The sequence below is a fragment of the Malus sylvestris genome, chromosome 16 (genome assembly GCF_916048215.2).
Source record: "Malus sylvestris chromosome 16, drMalSylv7.2, whole genome shotgun sequence".
Classification (NCBI taxonomy): Eukaryota; Viridiplantae; Streptophyta; class Magnoliopsida; order Rosales; family Rosaceae; genus Malus; species Malus sylvestris.
The window spans coordinates 12765755-12786280 of NC_062275.1; the positions used below are offsets into that span (position 1 = coordinate 12765755).

General features: G+C 40.8%; 1 protein-coding gene and 1 long non-coding RNA gene across 2 annotated transcripts in view; one reads left to right on the forward strand and one right to left on the reverse strand.

Annotated features, from left to right (window-relative positions):
• LOC126608292 (photosystem I P700 chlorophyll a apoprotein A1-like) overlaps nucleotides 1-113 on the reverse strand; it is a 2526-nt gene extending 2413 nt beyond the window's left edge. Inside the window, exon 1 of the mRNA XM_050276156.1 lies at nucleotides 1-113. This exon is cut by the window's left edge and continues 2413 nt beyond it. The gene's annotated coding sequence lies outside the window, so the exon portion shown is untranslated.
• A 15619-nt stretch (nucleotides 114-15732) lies between these two features.
• Nucleotides 15733-17449, forward strand: LOC126606806 (uncharacterized). The gene is made up of 3 exons (XR_007617380.1): nucleotides 15733-16001; nucleotides 16119-16192; nucleotides 16805-17449. It is a non-coding gene; the product is annotated as an uncharacterized LOC126606806 (long non-coding RNA).
• Nucleotides 17450-20526: the final 3077 nt, after the last annotated feature.

Consider the following 20526-nt stretch of genomic DNA (forward strand, 5'->3'; position numbering starts at 1 on the left):
GTTGATCCGGGGCAAGTGTTCGGATCTATTATGACATAGCCGTGAGGCGCTTAACGGACCCTTTTAATCTTATAAAACCCCTTTCTGGGCTTTAATTGACGCAAAAACCATTTTTTTGTATGTGTATAAGCTGTGTGAGCTAAGTAGAGTTAAAGTAAATAAGCCTTGTGTTTTAATTGTGTATTCACTTAGTCTTAGATTATGACAAGTGTAAGGCTGAGATTGTAGTGTTGGTTGTGGTTATCCAGCTAAGGCTAGTTGTTATGTTCACATGCCTTTGTGCGTGTATTTTGATATTGAGATATATGAAACATCACTCTCAGACTTTGAAAGGAAGAACAGAGCATTCCTTTGTATTGCATTTCTCTCTAACTCTTCAGATTCCTTGCTTCCATAGAAACATAGCTAATCACTCGAACTCTAACATGGCCTCAGAGCCTTGTTCGATCATTTGAGATCTGGGAGTAAACTGTGAAGCAATCGAGCTACACTCGAGCTCGTTCCGGTTCAGGCGAAGACGCCGAAATTCCATAGAATCCGATTTCGATTTTTTGTTCGTCTCGTCTAAGCTAAGAAATGGCTGGATCTGGAAGTTCTGAGGTGAGAACTCCGATCTTCTCCAGTGAGAACTACGAGTTCTGGAGAATCAAGATGGTGACGATCTTCAAATCTCACGGGCTATGGAAATTAGTTGAAAAGGGGATTACGATCTCAGAAACAAAGAAGAAGAAGGTTGAAGGAAGCTCAGAGGAAGAAGAAGACGATGAGAAAATGGTCGCAGCATATATGCAAGATGCAAAAGCTCTGGGTATTATCCAGAATGCGGTTTCGGATCAAATATTTCCTCGGATTGCCAATGCTGAATCAGCCAAGATGGCATGGGATCTACTGTATGGAGAATATCATGGTGGTGATCAGGTTAGATCTGTAAAACTTCAGAATCTTAGAAGAGAATTTGAGTATGCTAGAATGCGAGATGATGAATCCCTATCTAGTTATCTCACAAGATTGAATGATTTAATTAATCAGATGAGAACATTTGGTGAATCTCTTTCTAATGAGAGACTTGTGCAGAAGGTTCTGATTAGTCTAAGTAAACCTTATGATTCCATCTGTTTAGTTATAGAAAACACAAAGTGTCTTGAGACTGTAGAACTGCAAGAAGTTGTTGCAATTTTGAAGAGTCAAGAACAACGGTTTGACTTGCATAATGTTGATATCACTGAGAAGGCTTTTGCATCATTCTCAGTAAGTCCAAAGGGGCAAACTAGAAATGAAGCTCAATCTGGTTCATCAAAATTCCAGAAAAATTGGAATTCTAAAGGCAAGAAATGGGAGTCTAAGCCTAAGTTCCAACAGAGATCATTTACTAATTCTGCACAAAATTCATCTTCTTCAGGATTCATGAAGCAAGATACAGTTAAACCACAGTGTAAAGTGTGCTCTAAGTTTCACTTTGGAGAATGTCGATACAAGGGGCAATCCAAATGTCACAACTGTGATAGGTTCGGGCATTGGGCTAGAGAATGCACAGCAGGCAAGGTTATTCAGAAGGCAAACTGTGCTAATCAAGCAGAAGTGACAGGCAATCTGTTTTATGCTAACAGTGCAATTACTGAAGTCAAGGTGAATGAAAACTGGTATATTGATAGTGGTTGTAGCAACCACATGACTGGAAATGTTGAGCTACTTATGGATGTAAGAACGAATGTCACTGGAAAAGTACAAATGCCCACTGGAAATCTGGTAGATGTTGCTGGAATAGGTTCACTTGTGATTGATACAAATTCTGGTAGTAAATGCATCAAGGAAGTCATGTTTCTACCTGGTTTGAAGGAAAATCTGTTGAGTGTGGGACAGATGGACGAACATGGATATTATTTGCTTTTTGGTGGAAGAGAGTGTTGCATATTTGATGGTCCTTCACTTGATTGTCTGGTTATCAAGGTTAAGATGAAAAGTAATAGGTGCTACCCTTTGTCTTTAATGCAAACTGATCAAGTTGCATTGAAGGCTAGTGTAACTGAATGTACCTGGACTTGGCACAAGAGACTAGGACACCTAAATCTTAGAAGCCTCAAGCAGCTTAGAGAAAAAGAAATGGTGCATGGTCTTCCACACCTTGAAGATGTTGATGGTGTGTGTGTAGGTTGTCAAATGGGAAAACAACACAGAAACTGGTTTCCAAAAGGACAAGCTTGGAGAGCTAAGAATCCTCTAGAATTGATACACACAGATTTGTGTGGTCCCATGAACACTGAATCTATTGCTGGAAACAAATATTTCATGTTGTTTATTGATGATCACACAAGAATGTCATGGGTTTATTTCCTAAGACATAAGTCTGAGGCACTAATCTGTTTCAGAAAGTTCAAAGCAATGGTGGAGTTACAATGTGAATTTAAAGTGAAATGCCTAAGGAGTGACAGGGGGGGAGAATTTCTATCAACCGAATTCAGCAAGTTGTTGGAATCTGAAGGCATACAAAGACAGTTATCCATTGCTTATACTCCACAGCAAAATGGAGTAGTGGAGAGAAAGAATAGAACAGTTGTAGAGATGGCTAAGGCAATGCTTCATGATAAAAGCATGCCATACTTTCTGTGGGCAGAAGCTGTACATACAGCTGTTTATATTCTAAACAGATCACCTACAAAAGCTCTTGATAATATGACTCCTTTTGAAGCCTACAGTGGGAGAAAACCAGGAATTGGTCACTTAAAGGTGTTTGGATCACTCTGTTATGTTCATATACCAGCAGAAAGAAGACAAAAGCTTGATGCAAAGTCTGTCAAATGTGTGTTTGTGGGTTATGCAACTTGTGAGAAAGGGTACAGAGTATTTGATCCATGTTCAAGGAAGTTAATCCTATCAAGGGATGTGGTCTTTGATGAAACTATATCTTGGAATTGGAAGCAGAATTCAGAGAAGTCTATTGCAATAACTGACATTCAAGATCAGTATAGGACTGTGAGTGATTTCAGTATACAAGAAGTGACAGAAGTAGAAAATAGTAATCAAATGGAAGAACAAGATAGAGATGTCTCTGAAACTGTTGAGATCACTAGTCCTTATGATCATACACCAGTTAAATGGAGAAATATCAGTGATATCCTAGCACAATGCAACCTTTGTATTGTGGAGCCAGAGAAGTATGAGGAAGCTGCACAAGATGAAGCTTGGATAAAAGCTATGAAAGAAGAACTATCCATGATTGAGAAAAATGAGACTTGGAAACTTGTAGACAGACCAAGTGATAAACAGGTTATCAGTGTGAAATGGGTGTTCAAAACCAAACTGAATTTGGATGGCTCGGTACAAAAGAACAAGGCAAGACTAGTTGCTAAAGGATATGTGCAGAAACCAGGACTCGATTACAATGAGACTTTTGCTCCAGTTGCCAGATTGGACACCATCAGAACACTGATTGCACTTGCTGCACACAGAAGCTGGAAGATATTTCAATTAGATGTTAAGTCTGCTTTCTTAAATGGAATATTGCAGGAAGAAGTATATGTTGATCAACCTGAAGGGTTTGTGATTAATGGTAAGGAAGACAAAGTTTACAAATTGCACAAGGCTCTTTATGGCTTGAAACAGGCGCCTAGGACCTGGTATGGAGAGATTGACAGCTATTTTGCTAAGTGTGGATTTGAGAAAAGCTTAAGTGAAGCAACTCTCTACACTAAGACAAGGGGAGAAAAGGATATACTAATAGTCTCCATATATGTGGATGATATTGTGTATACTGGAAACAATCAAGACATGCTGGATGAGTTCAAAGAAGATATGAAGGAGAAGTATGAGATGTCAGACTTGGGTCTTCTTCACCATTTTCTGGGAATGGGGGTAATTCAAACAGAATCTAGCATCTTCATTCATCAAAAGAAGTATGCCTCTCCCCTGTTGGATAAGTTTGGATTGAAAGAATGTAAATCTGTCTCTATACCTCTTGTGGCTACTGAAAAGTTGAGTAAAGAAGATGGCAGTGGTGCAGCAGATGAAGAGAAATACAGAAAGCTTGTAGGCAGTTTATTGTATCTTACTGCTACAAGACCAGATGTGATGTATGCAGCTAGTTTGTTAGCTAGATATATGCATTGCCCTACAAACAAGCACTATGGGACAGCAAAACGAGTTCTCAGATATGTTAAAGGGACTTTGGATTATGGTCTGAAATATGAGAAAGGCAAGAAGGCAGTTTTGATTGGATTTTGTGACAGTGATTGGGGAGGATCAATTGAAGACAGCAAAAGCACCTCAGGCTATGCTTTTTCGTTTGGAAGTGGAGTGTTCTCATGGGCTTCTGTGAAGCAAAGCTGTGTTGCTCTCTCCACTGCTGAAGCAGAATACATAAGTGCTTCTGAAGCCACAGCACAAGCTATGTGGCTTAGATTTGTCTTGGGGGATTTTGGAGAGTTGCAAACAGAAGCAACTCCTTTGCAGTGTGACAACACATCTGCAATTTCAATCACTAAGAATCCAGTGTTCCATCAGCGTACAAAACACATCGATAGGAGATATCATTTCATTAAAGATGCTCTGCAGCAAGGAATAATCGATTTGATCTACTGTCCTACCAAAGAGCAAGTTGCAGATATTTTTACCAAAGCTTTACCAAGAGAAAGGTTCAACTATCTCCGAGACAAGCTTGGAATTGTATCAGCTCAAAGCTTAAAGGGGAGTATTAGTGTATAAGCTGTGTGAGCTAAGTAGAGTTAAAGTAAATAAGCCTTGTGTTTTAATTGTGTATTCACTTAGTCTTAGATTATGACAAGTGTAAGGCTGAGATTGTAGTGTTGGTTGTGGTTATCCAGCTAAGGCTAGTTGTTATGTTCACATGCCTTTGTGCGTGTATTTTGATATTGAGATATATGAAACATCACTCTCAGACTTTGAAAGGAAGAACAGAGCATTCCTTTGTATTGCATTTCTCTCTAACTCTTCAGATTCCTTGCTTCCATAGAAACATAGCTAATCACTCGAACTCTAACAGATAACAGAGTAAATCCGACTGAATCGGAGTGAAGTCGGAGATGACGATGCTACTGGTGTGGCTTGGCTTCTTCTAGGGTTCGGATTGGCAGAGGAGTCAAGGATGGTTGAAGACTGTAGGGGTTTAGGGCGGGGAGGTGAGAGTGAGGAAGAGAGCTGGTGAGTGGCTTAGTGGTTGTGGCGGTGGTGATTAAGGAGGTGCACGCTTGAGTAGCTGCCATGGCCATAGCTGAAGGTTTAGAGCTCTCGTGGCTTGAATTCACGGACGAGCTGGTCCATGGTGAACCAGGTCGGTCGATGGACAAGGCCAGTGATCTCCACTGTCCAGTCCTGCCAAGCAGCCTTGGGGGCGACGCCGTAGTTGCGGACGTAGTGAAGTGGGAGCGGGGTGATGAATCTGTGGTACATGAAGCGGGTGAATGGTGGTTCGCAGTCGAAGGGATGTTTTCCAGTGAGGCGGACCATTGAAGAGTTATGACGCACCCAATTGTATGACGCGGCTTCATCTCTAAGGTCCAAGATCGACGGCTGTATGTCATTGTTGCTTCTCCGGATTAAATTTGTGTATTCCGGGACGACGTTCTGGTCATTTTCGTCGTCGGACGACTTCGTTTATCGACTGGTTGAGCTGGGGGAACTGGTGGTTCTCAACGGAGGCCGTCACATCTCAGCCATGTGTCGGGCACCTTTTGTGTGTATGGGGTGCGAAAAAAAAGGAAGACTTTTTTTTCTTTTGGGATATCTGTCTTTGTGGGATTTTTTTTTCGACAGATTCACGGTGGAGTGTATGAAAAATTGAGAAAAAACCGACAAAGCTTTTCGTGTCGATTCCCACAGACGGCGTTAAATGTTGATGCACAAAACAGGAAGGGTCTTGGAACAACGTAAATCCGATCGTGAATCTACAAGAAAGTAAATAACATAAGATGTATCGTGGTTCACCCCAAGGTTTGGGCTACGTCCACACTGATATTGTATTTCTGAGGGAAAGAGAGCTCTGAATATGAGAGTGAGAGCTTTGAGAGAGCTTAGAGCTTAAGGGATGTGATGAGGCTTCTGAGCCTTTGGGTTTGTGAGGGTGAGGAGGCCCTTTTATAGAATAAGGGTTCTTCCCCTTTTTACATATTTGCCCCTTCCTTTATTACATAATTACATTTGAGTACCTCGAGTATTTATACGGAGGCCCTAAGTATGGTATAAACAAGTAATATCTTCACAAGAGCACACAATGAGTCAATACATGCCACAGCGAACCAGATTTTCAAAGTAGTAGTGCAACCAACAATATCAAACCAACATGGCTTAAATGTCAAAATGGTCCCTGTGTTCGACTCTATTGGTCAATTTAGTCCCTGTGTTTTCAATTTGGCCAAATCAGTCCATGTGTTTACATCCATTAGCAAATTCAAGACAATCTGTTAAAGACAATTAAAATTGACATGTACTAAATCACATAGTACTCAAGTAAATTGAACAGAGTGTCAATTTCTAAAGATAGGCATTGTATATGTTTAGTGGGTGTACATAAAATTGCGTTTTTGTCCTCTCATGTGTCTAGCACATGTCAATTTTGACGGTCCTTTAACAAATTGTCTTGAGTTAACTAATAGATGTAAACAGAAGGACTAATTTGGCCAAATTGAAAACATAGGGACTAATTGGTCGATAGTATATAACACAAGGACCATTTTGACATTTAAGCCAACCAACATTTGAAATCATCTTCCCACTGGGATTTGTCTTCTTTTATTGGAATAAGATGAAGAACTACAGTCCTAAGATTTCCTCGTGGCTCAAGACTCCCTCGTGTAGTGGTGGGTGGTGTAACTTCCTGAACAAATTTTCTTGTAGTAACCTCTTTGGTAGGAATCATCAAGTATCCATCATCTGAATACTCATCATATATAGGAGGTAAATTCCAATCAACTCTTTGAGAAGAACACGAATTCTTTTCTGACAATATTTGACCGACATTAATTAATGATATCTGATTCTCATCCATGGGAGCAAGATGCTTGTATATCCTCCTTTCTTTGGAAGAAATGGCGTTTGCAGATTTTCGCGCACAACCACACACCCTTTAGTATTTTGCTAATAAGTTTCTCTAGAAAGCTTGGATTGACACACCGTTTGTTGCATTGGAAACTAGAATGCAACGGCTTTCCAGTGATGTATGATTCTCCAGATAGAAGTCACGGGAACTGAGTCAACTTTGAGGACGAACTCAGATGATATGCGCAGCGCTTCCACCAGGATTTCGGATAAAAATCCAAAAACTTGCTCTGATGCCACTTGACGCAGTAGAGAACCAAAGGATCGAGGGAAATAGAAAGAACGGGGAATAGATACCTAGGAATCACTTAACCAAGGGCAACAGAATAACTCATATTGCTAATCATGGATTCACTCGATACGACCAAGTCTCACACTTGATTTTAGAAGGAGAAACAACTCACTTCGATTGCACTGAGCAATATTAAGGGTAAAAATGTAATACAGTTAGTAATATAGTTAGGTAGTTAGTATTTGGTTAAAGTAGTTAGGATTTCTATATAAACAGTATGTGTAATCTTCATTTGAGTTAGTTAATACAAAACCTATTTCTCTCTCTAAACTCTCCCTCTCTCTCATATCTCTCTATTTATCTTTTTGTTCATCCTTTCTCTTTGTTTTTCCCTTCCATTCATAACCATTGCAATATAGTTAACATGGTATCAGAGCCACCAGGCTCACGCCATTGATTCTGGTGGTTTCGCATCATTAGATTTCATCGTCTTCTGCAATAGTTATTTTTTTTCTCTTCCTTTAAGCTTCTCCAGTACTCTTCTTTCTTCATCAATTTTTTTTTTGCACGATTATTACAGGATTGTTAAGATGGTATATGGGTTAATTTTTCTTCTGGACTACGGTGATATATGGGTCTTTGAAATTATGGTGATCTGAATGTTCTTGGCTCGGGTTCTTGCCGTTCCAATGGAGGAGACTGTTTTTCTTGAAATTAACGAGTTGAGACCATTTCAAAAGTTGTTGTAGTCGTAGTCCATCAATGGCTTCCCATCCTCATCATGGTATGGATTGTCTTCGTATCACATCTTACTCATCTGGGTAGCTGTTGCCATGTTGTTGGGTGAAATTGAAAAAGATCAGAGAGACATTGAGCTTCGGTGCCTTCGTCGGCGTCTTGGTATATTTCTTTCTTGGTGTTGTTCGCATATCAGCTTTCTAAATTCTATTTTCTGGGACTTTGATCCGTGCTCTATTCACTGGTGTGGAGGAAAGTTCAGAACTTTATGCAATCCAAGTGTTTGACGAAATGCTCAGCTCAAGATTTTTTTTTTTTTTTTTTTTTTGTGAAGGTTATGTTTCCTGTCACTTTGTCTGAATTCATTGAAGAATTGGAATGATTTCTTGTTGCCATTACTTATGTGATGTGTGAATCATCTTTTCTGGGTTTCAAATTGTTTCTTCTAATATTGGAGTTCGATTTTGTGGTGAAGTTTGGTATTGATCATTCTTTTCAGTCAAAAATTCATAAATGTCAAATTGTGGAAATTGAAGGCCTTTTAGGCATTTCATCGTGAAGCTCAACTATAAGAGTTCTACAAAATGGTTCTAGTTGAATACCCAGATTTCTAAGGCAATAGGTCATGTCTGATATCTTTTGGATGTTCATTGTCGTATAACTCAGAAAGTTTTGTAGTATCCAATTCTTGTCTCTCCACTTCGCTGATATTCTGCAATTCTGTTGAGGAGTTTGTGCAATATGTTTTCTTATTACAACCTATAATTTCAGAGTCTAACCAACTCAGTTGTTAGCATGAATCTATAGAAAGTCCGGTTATACGATGAAGTTTGAAAAAGTTGTAAAAGGTAAATCCCACGAAGGGTAATTCCGTGATGTGAATAGTCAATCTCACGAAGGGTAGAAGAAGTTGTTAACGGTAAATCCCACGAAGGGTAATCCCGTGTTTTTGAGTAGGTAAATCCCACGAAGGGTAATCCTACATAGATGTTGATTTTCAGTTGTTGAAATTGTAAAGGCCGATGCCATTGTTCAAAGAAGTTGTTTTTGGTAAAATCCACAAAGGGCGATCCCGTGGTGCTATAGTTAAGGTCGATGCCACACTATAGTTTGTTAATTTTCTGTTTTTGTAAATATTAAAGGCCTAAGCCAAGTTGAATGAGATTGTTGACGGTGAATCCCACGAAGGGAAATCCCATAAGAAGTTGTTATACCAGCATGAGGGTGTGCTACAACTACTTTATAGAAGGTTGTTCTTGTGTAAAACTCCTAGAGGCAAAGGAATACAGGGTGTCTTTATTTGTAAGGCAGTGGAAGAAATTTGGACTGACAAACAGAGTTTTTGGTCAACAGCTACAAAGAGGTCATGAAGTACACTTGTTTGATTCAGGGCTCTGAGAAAGCTATAAGCTTTGGTGATATGGTTTAAGTATATGCACTTACTCTCTGTCGTATGGCCGTACATCTGCTTCAAGTTGTAAGAGATTCATCTGGAAATAAACCAATTGATGAATCTTATGCCAAGTCTTTTAAGCATGCTTATCAAATGTTGACCGAACTACATGCACAATTAGTTCTATCCCTTTTGTCCAACAATCCAATTTTGCATAATTGTTTTGTCGTGGAGATGGTTGTTTGGCTCGTTTTCTGCATGGCTTGCTCTTGAAATGGTTTTCAAGTTAGTATTCACTGTTATGATGTTTGAATAGTTGCCTTATGTCCGATGGTGTTAGAGAATCTATCTGTTGATTAATGAAAGAATGATCGTTATTTCAAAAACCTGTGTGATAGCAGGTCTAGTTTTTTCCAGCAGAGTGAAGGATAATCAGGTCTTGTCTTTCTTGTTTGCAGCAGGCTAATCCAAAGTGTTGACTCTAGTCAAAGTGTTATATGTGGATAGATGTTTAGATATCAATCCAATGGCGGTTTTCCTAAATCTACTGTTTCAGTGCTACCATGTCTCAATTCTTCCAATCTCAAACTGAGTTTCCCCAGTTAAGATTAAGGGGGAGTATTAAGGGTTGTTTGTACCATACCTGACCAATCCCGAAACTACTGAGCACCGGTCAACGTTATACCGTTAAGGACCCAGAAGAGTTTCCCTCCAACCAGGAGGCCAATCACAGGGCGACACGTGTCAACATCAGAAGCCAATCATAGCGCGACACGTGTCAACATCAGAAGCCAATCACAATACGACACGTGTCAATGTCATAATGAAACTAGAAACTCTCTTCTATAAATAGAGATCATTCTCTCACAATATTTCCTAATGTCATTTGTACTAAATCATTCACTTGTACTCACTAAAGGAGAGCTTGAACCTATGTACTTGTGTAAACCCTTCACAATTAATGAGAACTCCTCTCTCCGTGGACGTAGCCAATCTAGGTGAACCACATACATCTTGTGTTTGCTTCCCTGTCTCTATCCATTTACATACTTATCCACACTAGTGATCGGAGCAATCTAGCGAAGGTCACAAACTTAACACTTTCTGTTGTACCAAAGTCCTCGCTGATTTTGTGCATCAACATTTGGCACCGTCTGTGGGAACAACACTTATTCCCACTCTCTTCAGCTTTACCAAGTTGGTTTCCACCATTCGTACACTCTCTTTTGACCAGGCATCCCTCTCCAACATGGGGAGCGAAGGAAGCCACAACACACAGAATGACACCCTTCTTGCACCTAGTGCGAAGCAACGAAAGAAGAAAGGAAAGAGGGTTGTTCTTCAAGCTAAAGTCGATGAGCTAGAAGCTCAGAACAACAAGATAGCAATGAAGAATAAGGTCTTCCATGAGCAGTATGAGAAGCTCTTTGAGACGATCCACGAAACTAGGTGTACTCAAACACGCGAGCTCGTTGCCCCTGTGGACATCAACCATCATCTGGGTACCCCCCAACACGGAGGGTCACCTCCCTTCGACATGGGTATCCCTAATGAGGAGCGAGCTAATCATCAAAACATTGATCAACATGAAACTTCTCTCAACCTAGATACTTCGACCCGAAGTAGAAGAAGTGGAGGAAGACACCTCATTGCAGAAGAGTTGGAAGGATCAAAAGCCGTTTATCGTGACTGCCGAGACTTCCTAAAGCAACGTCGAGAGAATCCTCTCCACATATGCTCAAAGATCAATGACCCAAGGGTTTTTGAAAAACTCGATCCCCTCCTACGACCCAGGCCAGCTACCAATCTAGACAAGGAACGACAGGTCCCAGAGGAACATGAAAGTACGGGAGACTCTGAGGTATTCTAACAGACTCGCCCTAGAAGTCAGTACGGCGAGTCCAAGAAAAAACTACACACCCTTGCTCAAACTTTCCTTCTTCCAAGAGGCGATGAAGATTTACGACAGAAAATTCCAGTGGTACATGACTCCACTCAGGACCCCCTTGTCCTACAGCTCCTTGAGGAAGTAAACAAGTTGAAGGCCTAACGTCAGGCCGAGATACCTGACTGGAACCAACCCAGGCCTGGCCCTCTCACAAGAAGGATCATTGACACCCCCTTCAAGCGAAGATAAAACAAAAGCTTGGTTTAAAACTCTATACTAGAAGGGAAGACCCAATTGAACACCTTAACTTCTTTGAGTCCACCATGGCATATCGAATGCACACCGACGAAAAGCGATGTCTTCTCTTCCCCTCCACCCTCTCTAGCGGAGCTCTAAACTGGTATTATTGTCTTCCACCTGAGACAGTAGACTCATTTGAGGAATTGAGGAAATTGTTTCTCGCTCAACACATCTTCTAGACCGATCACTTGCATTTAGCAGATGACTTGTACACTATTCGCCAGAAGCCAGACAAGTCACTACGAGAGTATGCTGGTCGCTTCAGCCATGAGTATTCTCGCTGCGCTGAGGCAGATGACAAGACCGCTCTCAAGGCCTCACAGCAGGCCTACGTGATTGTGTCTTCAAGTACATGATCAATGCCAACACTTGGAAGACTTACTCTGAGGTGATGACACAAGCTTACAACCATGCCTCCGCCGAAGCAAAGACATACCAAGAGGAACCCCCATATGGTTAACCCTTATCAACAAATGGGAAGTGGAAGTCAAGTTCTACCAAGTGAGGAGATATTGGCCATTCAGACACCCATTGCATCATCTCCTGCCTCATTTAGCTACTCGCTATATCAGCAAACGTATCTGTCTCTTAGTAAGAGGAATGATTTTTACTCTCAGCAAGCCCATTACAACAAGAAGGATAAAAGTTCGTATCAAGACAACCAGGGGTGAATGTACCGTCGACTATTATGACTAAGGGGCCAAGCTTCACTCTTTCAAAGTGGAGAACTAGGTACTGAAAGAAATGCTATTATAAAAAGGCATACACATTACAAATGTTTAAACTCTCAACCACTTGAGATCTTTTGTCACACAAGCCATTCGGCAAATATTTAAAGAAGAGGGAATTCAGACAACTTCTTCTGAGTCTTTTGCATTCCTAGCACTGGAACACTTGGTCTACGCTGACCTACCCTTATACTCCAACTCAGAGCTTCAACATTTGTACTTTGACATAAAGTATGTGATACTAAGTGTTACAACCAACATGGTTCACATATTAAAAGCATGGATCCCTTCATGCATAGCAAAACATTCATAAGCATCACTCATATCAATCAACATAAACATTATACATTCCAACACATTCATACATAAACATCATACATTTTAACACATTCATACATAAACATCATACATTTCAATACATCCATACATAAGCCAACTATGCTTCGAAAGGGTTCAACATACTTTATGTCTTCGATACTAGCTACAATGTGCCTCAACACCTTGCCCTTATTCTCACCAACCAGGTGATGAAATGTGAAGAAAGAACTCATCTTCATGCCACTAACTAGGTGATGAAATGTACAACCTGTACTCTCCTTCATGCCACCAACCAGGTGATGAAATGTACAACCCGTACTCTAATATCATTTGGCAACTTGCCACTCATGCCACCAACCAGGTGAAGAAGGAACTCATCTTCGTGCCACCAATTAGGTGATGAAATGTACAACTCGTACTCTCCTTCATGCCACCAACCAGGTGATAAAATGTACAACCCGTACTCTAATATCATTTGGCAACTTGCCACTCATGCCACCAACCAGGTGAAGAATGAACTCATCTTCATGCCACAAACTAGGTGATGAAATGTACAACCCGTACTCTCCTTCATGCCACTAACCAGGTGATGAAATGTACAACCAGTACTCTAATATCATTTGGTAACTTGCCACTCATGCCACTAACCAGGTGAAAAAAGAACTCATCTTCATGCCACCAACCCGGTGATGAAATGTACAACCCGTACTCTTCTTCATGCCACCAACCAGGTGATGAAATGTACAACTCGTACTCTAATATCATTTGGCAACTTGCCATTCATGCCACCAACCAGGTGAAGAAAGAACTCATCCTCGTGCCACCAACCAGGTGATGAAATGTGATGAAGGAACTCACCTTCATACCATCAACCAAGTGATGAAAGCAACTCACCATTCATTCCACCTACCAAAAGATGAGTGGTGCAACTTGTACATGTGAACTCCTAACATTCACAAATAATCAAAAACCTTCAAGCTTGACAACTCAACTAGGAGAGCACTTATGCCTAACAAGAGTTATAGTCACCAACAAAGTCTTATTGCAAGCCAACGACAACTTCAATGCATGGCATATGAAGATCAAGCTATTCAGCCCTCTTGCATCTGCTTCAGACATTTCCCCTCTGTAACAATGCAAACACTACAACTCATAGAAAGCTTCACACACTCTTGATCAAGACAGTGTGAAACAAAACCAATTTATGGTGCCAACAAGAGCTTCATCAATGGAGGGCAACCATAATTCTCAAAAACTTCACACTCTTAATCAAGAATGTGTTAAGCAAAACCAATTTATGGTGCCAACAAAAGCTTCATCGAAGGAGTTCAACCACAATTCTCAAAAGCTTCACACAATCTTGATCAAGACAGTGTGAAGCAAAACCAATTTATGGTGCCAACCAGAGCTTCATCAATGAAGGGCAACCACAATTCTCAAAAGCTTTACACACTCTTGATCAAGACAGTGTGAAGCAAAACCAATTTATGGGGCCAACAAGAACTTCATCAAAGGAGTTCAACCACAATTCTCAAAAGCTTCACACACTCTTGATCAAGACAGTGTGAAGCAAAACCAATTTATGGTGCCAACAAGAACTTCATCAATGAAGGGCAACCACAATTCTCAAAAGCTTCACACACTCTTAATCAAGATACTGTGAAGCAAAACCAATTTATGGTGTCAACAAAAGCTTCATCAAAGCAATTCAACCATAATTCTCAAAAGCTTCACACACTCTTGATCCAGACAGTGTGAAGCAAAACCAATTTATGGTGCCAACAAAAGCTTCATCAATGGAGGGCAACTACAATTCTCAAACCTTCGAAGCAAATTCAATTTATATGGTTCATCCAAATGTTCGACTACTACAAGGTGTGGCTTGTATCACAATCTCTTGCTCAACAGTGTGGAAACAAAATTAGTATATGTTGTCTCTCCCATATTTTCAAGTTTCTAGTTCCCACAAAAAAAAAAAAAAAAAAAAAAAAAAAAAAAAAAAAAACAAAGCTTCATCAATGGAGGACAACTACAAATTCTCAAAATCTTTACACTATCTTGATCAAGATAGTGTGAAGCAAAATCAATTCGTGGTACCTAATAAAGCTTCACCACAAAAGCTTTACCAACAAAAGCTTCATCAACAGAGGACAACTACAAATTCTCAAAAACTTCACACTATCTTGATCAAGATAGTTTGAAGCAAAATCAATTCATGGTACTCAACAAAAGCTTCAACTCCAAAGCTTCACCTACAAAGCTTTAACTCCAAAGTTTCACCTACAAAAGCTTCACCCACAAAAGCTTCACCAACAAAAGCTTCACCCACAAAAGCTTCACCCACCACAAAAGCTTCATCTACAAAAGCTTCACCCATAAAAGCTTCACCAACAAAAGCTTCACCCACAAAAGCTTCACCCATAAAAGCTTCCCCCACCACAAAAGCTTCACCCATAAAAGCCTCACCCACCACAAAAGCTTCACCCACAAAAGCTTCACCTACAAAAGTTTCACACTATCTTGATCAACCTCAAAGCTTCACCTACAAAGCTTTAAAAGATATTTATATTTCAGAAATTCAAAAATTCAAAAATTCAAAAATTCGAAAAAAATATTTCGAAAACAAAATTGCATAGGCCTCCTCTTCTTTGAACCTAACAACTTTCATAACAAATATATATGAAGAAGGAGTTTTGGGCTACCACTTAGAAAGGAAATGCCTCATTTGTCAACTCCCTTGACCAGAGACTTGGGGGACTCTTACCATATGCTACTGCACCTTGATACTCAGAAGTCTCACGACCACTCAGTGACTTGGATTTTTCAAGTCTCCAAAGGAGAAGTTTTCCTCACTCAGGAAATTAAGGGAGCACTACCTCAACCTACATGCTTCACTCATAAAGCTTCAACATACAAGCTTCAACAAAAGGAAAAATTCAAAGAACTTAGTGAAGAAGGCCTTGGTGTATTTAACACAATACGTTGATGTAACACCCCACCCATTTCTATTTAAAAACTTGTTTTTTTTTATTATTTTTTTTTATATTAAATAGTGAGTCGTGGGACCCACCTTATTATTTTTATACACCTATCTTGGTTCCAGTCTCTCTTTCCCTCTAATATCCGAAACCAACACTCTCTCTCTCTAACTCTCAGGAACTCACACTCTCTCTAAGCTCCGAGAGCTTCTCTCTAACTTTCACCTCACTTCCTTCACAAATCAAACCCCAAAAACCATATATTTGGAATCCTTGAGACCTAACGAACTCAATGGTACCTTTGCATGCGCCATCAGAGCACTGTGGACTTTTCTGCCATTGAAGCTGAGAGCTTCAAAGCTCTAAAACTCGAACCCAGGTGAGAAGTGTGTTCCTTCTTCAAATTTCTGGGTTTAATCATGCTATTTTACACACTTTTGTGTTGGTTTTGTGGTCAAAATCGAGGGTTTTGACCTTATCTCTTTTCTATGCCAAGAACCGGGTTCCGACAACGAACTCCGGCGAGTTTGTTGCTGTGGATTGCGCGGATCCCTTCGAACCTAAACCCAGGTAGTTATTTTACCGTGCTATTTGTTGGTGGTACTGTGAGTGTGTGGTGTGTGTGCGCGTGAACCGTGTGTGTGTGTGAGAATGCTGTGCATGCCGTGTATGCTTGCTGTGTCTGTGTGTTTATATATGTATATATATATATATGATGCTGTGCGTGTGTGTGCTTATATATATATATGCATGCTGTGCATGCGTGTGTGTTTATATGTATGTATCTATATATATATATATATGCATGTTGCCTCTGTGTGTATATTTGTATATAATATATATATGTGCATGCTGTCTGTGTGTGTGTTTGGCATGTTGGTGTCCGTGCAAGTGTGTGTGTGTGAGAGTAAGTGTGATGGTGTATGGTGCACGTGTGTGTTGTGTATGTTTGTGTACTGTATGAAGTGTACAGTGTGTGCGTTGTGCGGTGCAGCTCTGTGAGTATGTGTTGTGTATGTATGTGTGTGAATGGGTGGTGTGTGTGCCGTGTGTGTATAAGTATGGGTTGGGCTCAAGCCCAAACCACCTCTTGATCCTTACCTATCCAAATCCAAGGCCCATTTCCATTTCCTAGAATTATATTGTTGGGTAGTTTGATTAACTGTACGTTCTTGTACTTAGGGGCAATTATCGCAACGATTCTGTCTTCGCTAATGGCGCAGCTTTTGACGGAGTATCTGTGAGTGGACCACCTTCGAAAATTGCATGTTTTATTGATAGAATTGCATAATTTAATAGCATGCCTTACAGAATTATTTGATTTGAGGATCGATGAAATTATGCTACGAAGTTGTATTTTAGAGATGAATTATGTTTTGTGCGTACCTAGTGAACACTATGCCGCCTGGGGCGAGGATCTGGTGTTGGCATTGAGGCCGGGAGAAATAATCCCTAGCGAAAGGCTGAGGGACACGGAGACAGGCATTGGGCCGGGAGGGAGATATCTCTGGCTACGGGCACAGAGACTGAGGTGCAGGCATTGGGCCGGGAGTATTGTTATTCAGTGCACTCACTAGCAGCACAACTTGTGTTATGCTTCCTGACATGATTGCTGAGATAATTTCTGATATGATTTTCTGAGATTGATTTGCAGATGGATATATGAATTGTTTTATGGCATGCTAAAGTTTTCTGAAAAGCTTATCACTTATTATTCTAGTAGTTTTCATCATTAAACTGTGGGGGTTAGTATGTTCGTAACTGTTTTCGTACTATGTATGTATATAAATTTGGTCCACTCACCCTTGTTTTGCGCCCCCATTCAGGACTTAGGATGAAGGCACATAACCTCGGCATCAAGGTACTTCTGCAGTGGCATCTTCGAGTCCTCTCGGGGTAGGACCCACTCATTTGTTCATTCAATCTTATCTTAATTCTTGTTAGTGACTAGGTTTAGTTATATGCTCTGAACACGTTCCTAAATTGTTAATTCATTGTTTTTAAATTCATAACCCGTATTTATTTCTTATTCCTAGCTTTTGTATCAATTAATGGCTTTCGTCACCCTCGGGTGTCGGCCAGCACGTGCCTACCCTGGTATTCCGGGAATATCGGGGTCGGGGCGTGTCAGTTGAAATGAAGCAAAGCTTGTTTATTGATATCTCCGATAAGTTACAAATATGTACATAAACATGAATCAAAATAAACAAACAAGAGGGAGCCTTCACAAATGTTGCTCAGGAGAAGTCTCAGTAGTCGGCAGAGCCCCAGAAAGATGAGGCACCAAAGGGTGATTATTCAGAACCTCAGTACTAGGCAGAACCCCAGAAGGAAGAGGCACCGAAGGTTGATCATTTGGAGCTTCATTACACGGTACAGCCCCAGAAGGCGAAAGCAATAAATGTTTTTGGTACAAACACACAAACCTCTGATGATCAAGTAAAATCTGACCATCAGATTCCTACAGCTGGTCGAGCTTCCTCTTCATGTTTGTAGCATAGTCATGTGCGAGCCTATGCAACTGTTTATTCTCATGCTTGAGCCCTCTGATCTCCTGTTTGAGACTTATCACTTCAGCCGCCAATGATTCAACTTGGCGGGTTTGAGCAAATAGGCATTGAGCCATATTAGACACAGAACCTGCACACTGAACACTAAGAGCCAGAGAATCCTTAACAGCCAACTCATCAGACCGTTTGGAAAGTAGTCTGTTATCTTTGGGAGTGAGAAGGTTCCTGGCCATCACCGCAGCGGTCATATCATTCTTCATCACAGAATCCCCAACGGTAAAAGGACCAGTAGGGGATAAGAAAGATGGGCGCCATATGTTGTCTTGCGAAGACATGGCTGCCTCTTCACCAAAGTTCAAGTCAAAACGACGGTCGGATGGGCCAGACATTCTCAGAAATGATGAAAGAGAAATGAGGTGCAATAAATCTCTGAAGTAAGGGGAAAATTCCTACAAGCAATAACTCTCTGAATGTACTTCTTACACACAATTGGTGCCCTTATAAAAGAAAAGGCAACAGGGTCGTTGGTTCAAAAATCGAAGAGGCACCACTATCCGGATTCCAAAGAGGCACCACTTTCCACAAGCAACATCAGCTCCTCGGGTACCACAGATAACTTTGCCAAAGATCTCTGACAAAGTTTAGAGACATAAATTTTGAAGGTCCAGCTACCCTACTATTACCCATAAGGGTAAAGGAACAACACCACTGCTTGATAACTAGAAAGTCCCAATGTGTGTCAACCTCTGTGCTCTGTGGCAAGGTAGACTGGCAAAAATGCCCAACCTTTACTCATATTCGAGAAAACACTCCCAACAAGATTGCTTGCTCAAAAATTGAAGGCACCGCTCTCCGAATCTCAAGAGCCAGACTCCCAACAGGATTACGTGCTCAAAAATCGAAGAGGCACCGCCCTCCGAATCTCGAGATCCAGACTCTCAACAAGATTACTTTCTCAAAAAATCGAAGAGACACTGCTATCTAAATCTCGATAGCTAGACTCCCAACAGGATTACGTGCTCAAAAATCGAAGAGGCACCGCCCTCCGAATCTCGAGAGCCAAACTCCCAACAGGATTACTTTATCAAAAATTGAAGAGATACTGCTCTCCGAATCTCAAGAGTCAGACTCCCAACAAGATTGCTTTCTAAAAAATCGAAGAGGCACCGTTCTCTGAATCTCGAGAGTCGGATCCCCAACAGGATTGCTTGTTCGAAAACCGAAGAGGCACCGCTCTCCTAACTTCGAGAGCCAGATTTCCTTGGATAAAGCTTGTCTGCAATCTTCACACGCAACATCAGCTTTCCAAATACCACAAACCACCTTTTCAAAGTGCTCTAACAAAGTTAAAACACGTGAAGCTTGCAGCTCCCACTACATTGCTATGACCAAGAAGGGTAAAAGAATAGCACTACTACTTGTTGTTAGGGAGACTCCTATATATGTCGACCTCTATCATCCACAGCCAGGCAGACCTACAAATAAAAAAAATGCTCAACTTTTCTTCACATCCGAGAGGGCACTCTCAACAAAATCTCTCAAAATACTCAGCTTCTTTTCCTCCCGATAATACCTTTTCAAACAAGCCACACCAGAGCAAGAGTATCTCATATCATCAGGGTTAAAAGCAAGAATATCCCATATTATGCTTTTTCCCTGTCTTTTCCTTTGGCCTTGTTCTTACCTGCAAGATAAGGAGAAAGAGAGCAATCAGTCAACACTTGGAATCAAGCTTCTAGTCAGGAATTGATTGCCTGGAACCCCTTGCCTAATTACGTATCTGGCATTGCTCTCGAGTACTCATCTTCAACATTTTATGCTTCCAGAGAAGATACCACATCTGCCTGACGAACAGATAGGGCAAGTGAGAAGGATACAAGGAAGCATGTGGAGATAAGCATAACAGAACACGTGCCGATACATCCACTACTTTCTCAACAGCAAAAGTATCCCATATCCTCAGGGTCGAACGTACTCTAGATTTGATGGACTTGTTTTGACCCTCAAATTCTTGAGTCGGCCTTATACTCTGGAGGAAACCAGAAAACCCTCCAGCCCAGTTCAAGAATAAGTCTGTGGAAAGTTACTTCTTCAAAAGCAAAAGTATCTCATATCATCTCTTCTCCATTTGCTTCTCCTTATCCTTATTGCTGTTTACGACACAAAGAGAATGAGAACAATCAACCGGAAGCCGAAGTCGAACCTCTGATCCAGGTTGCTTGCTTGGAAGTCTGATTGCTTACCTTGTCTGTTACCTTATTCGACAAATCTCCTAGCTCGGCGACTTGGGGTACTCCTACTATAGGGTTTGTATCGCACTTGACCAAGCCTGAAACTACAAGTAAGCTTTAAGTGAAATTGATATATTACCTTGTGCATCTTTATCGGTTAAAG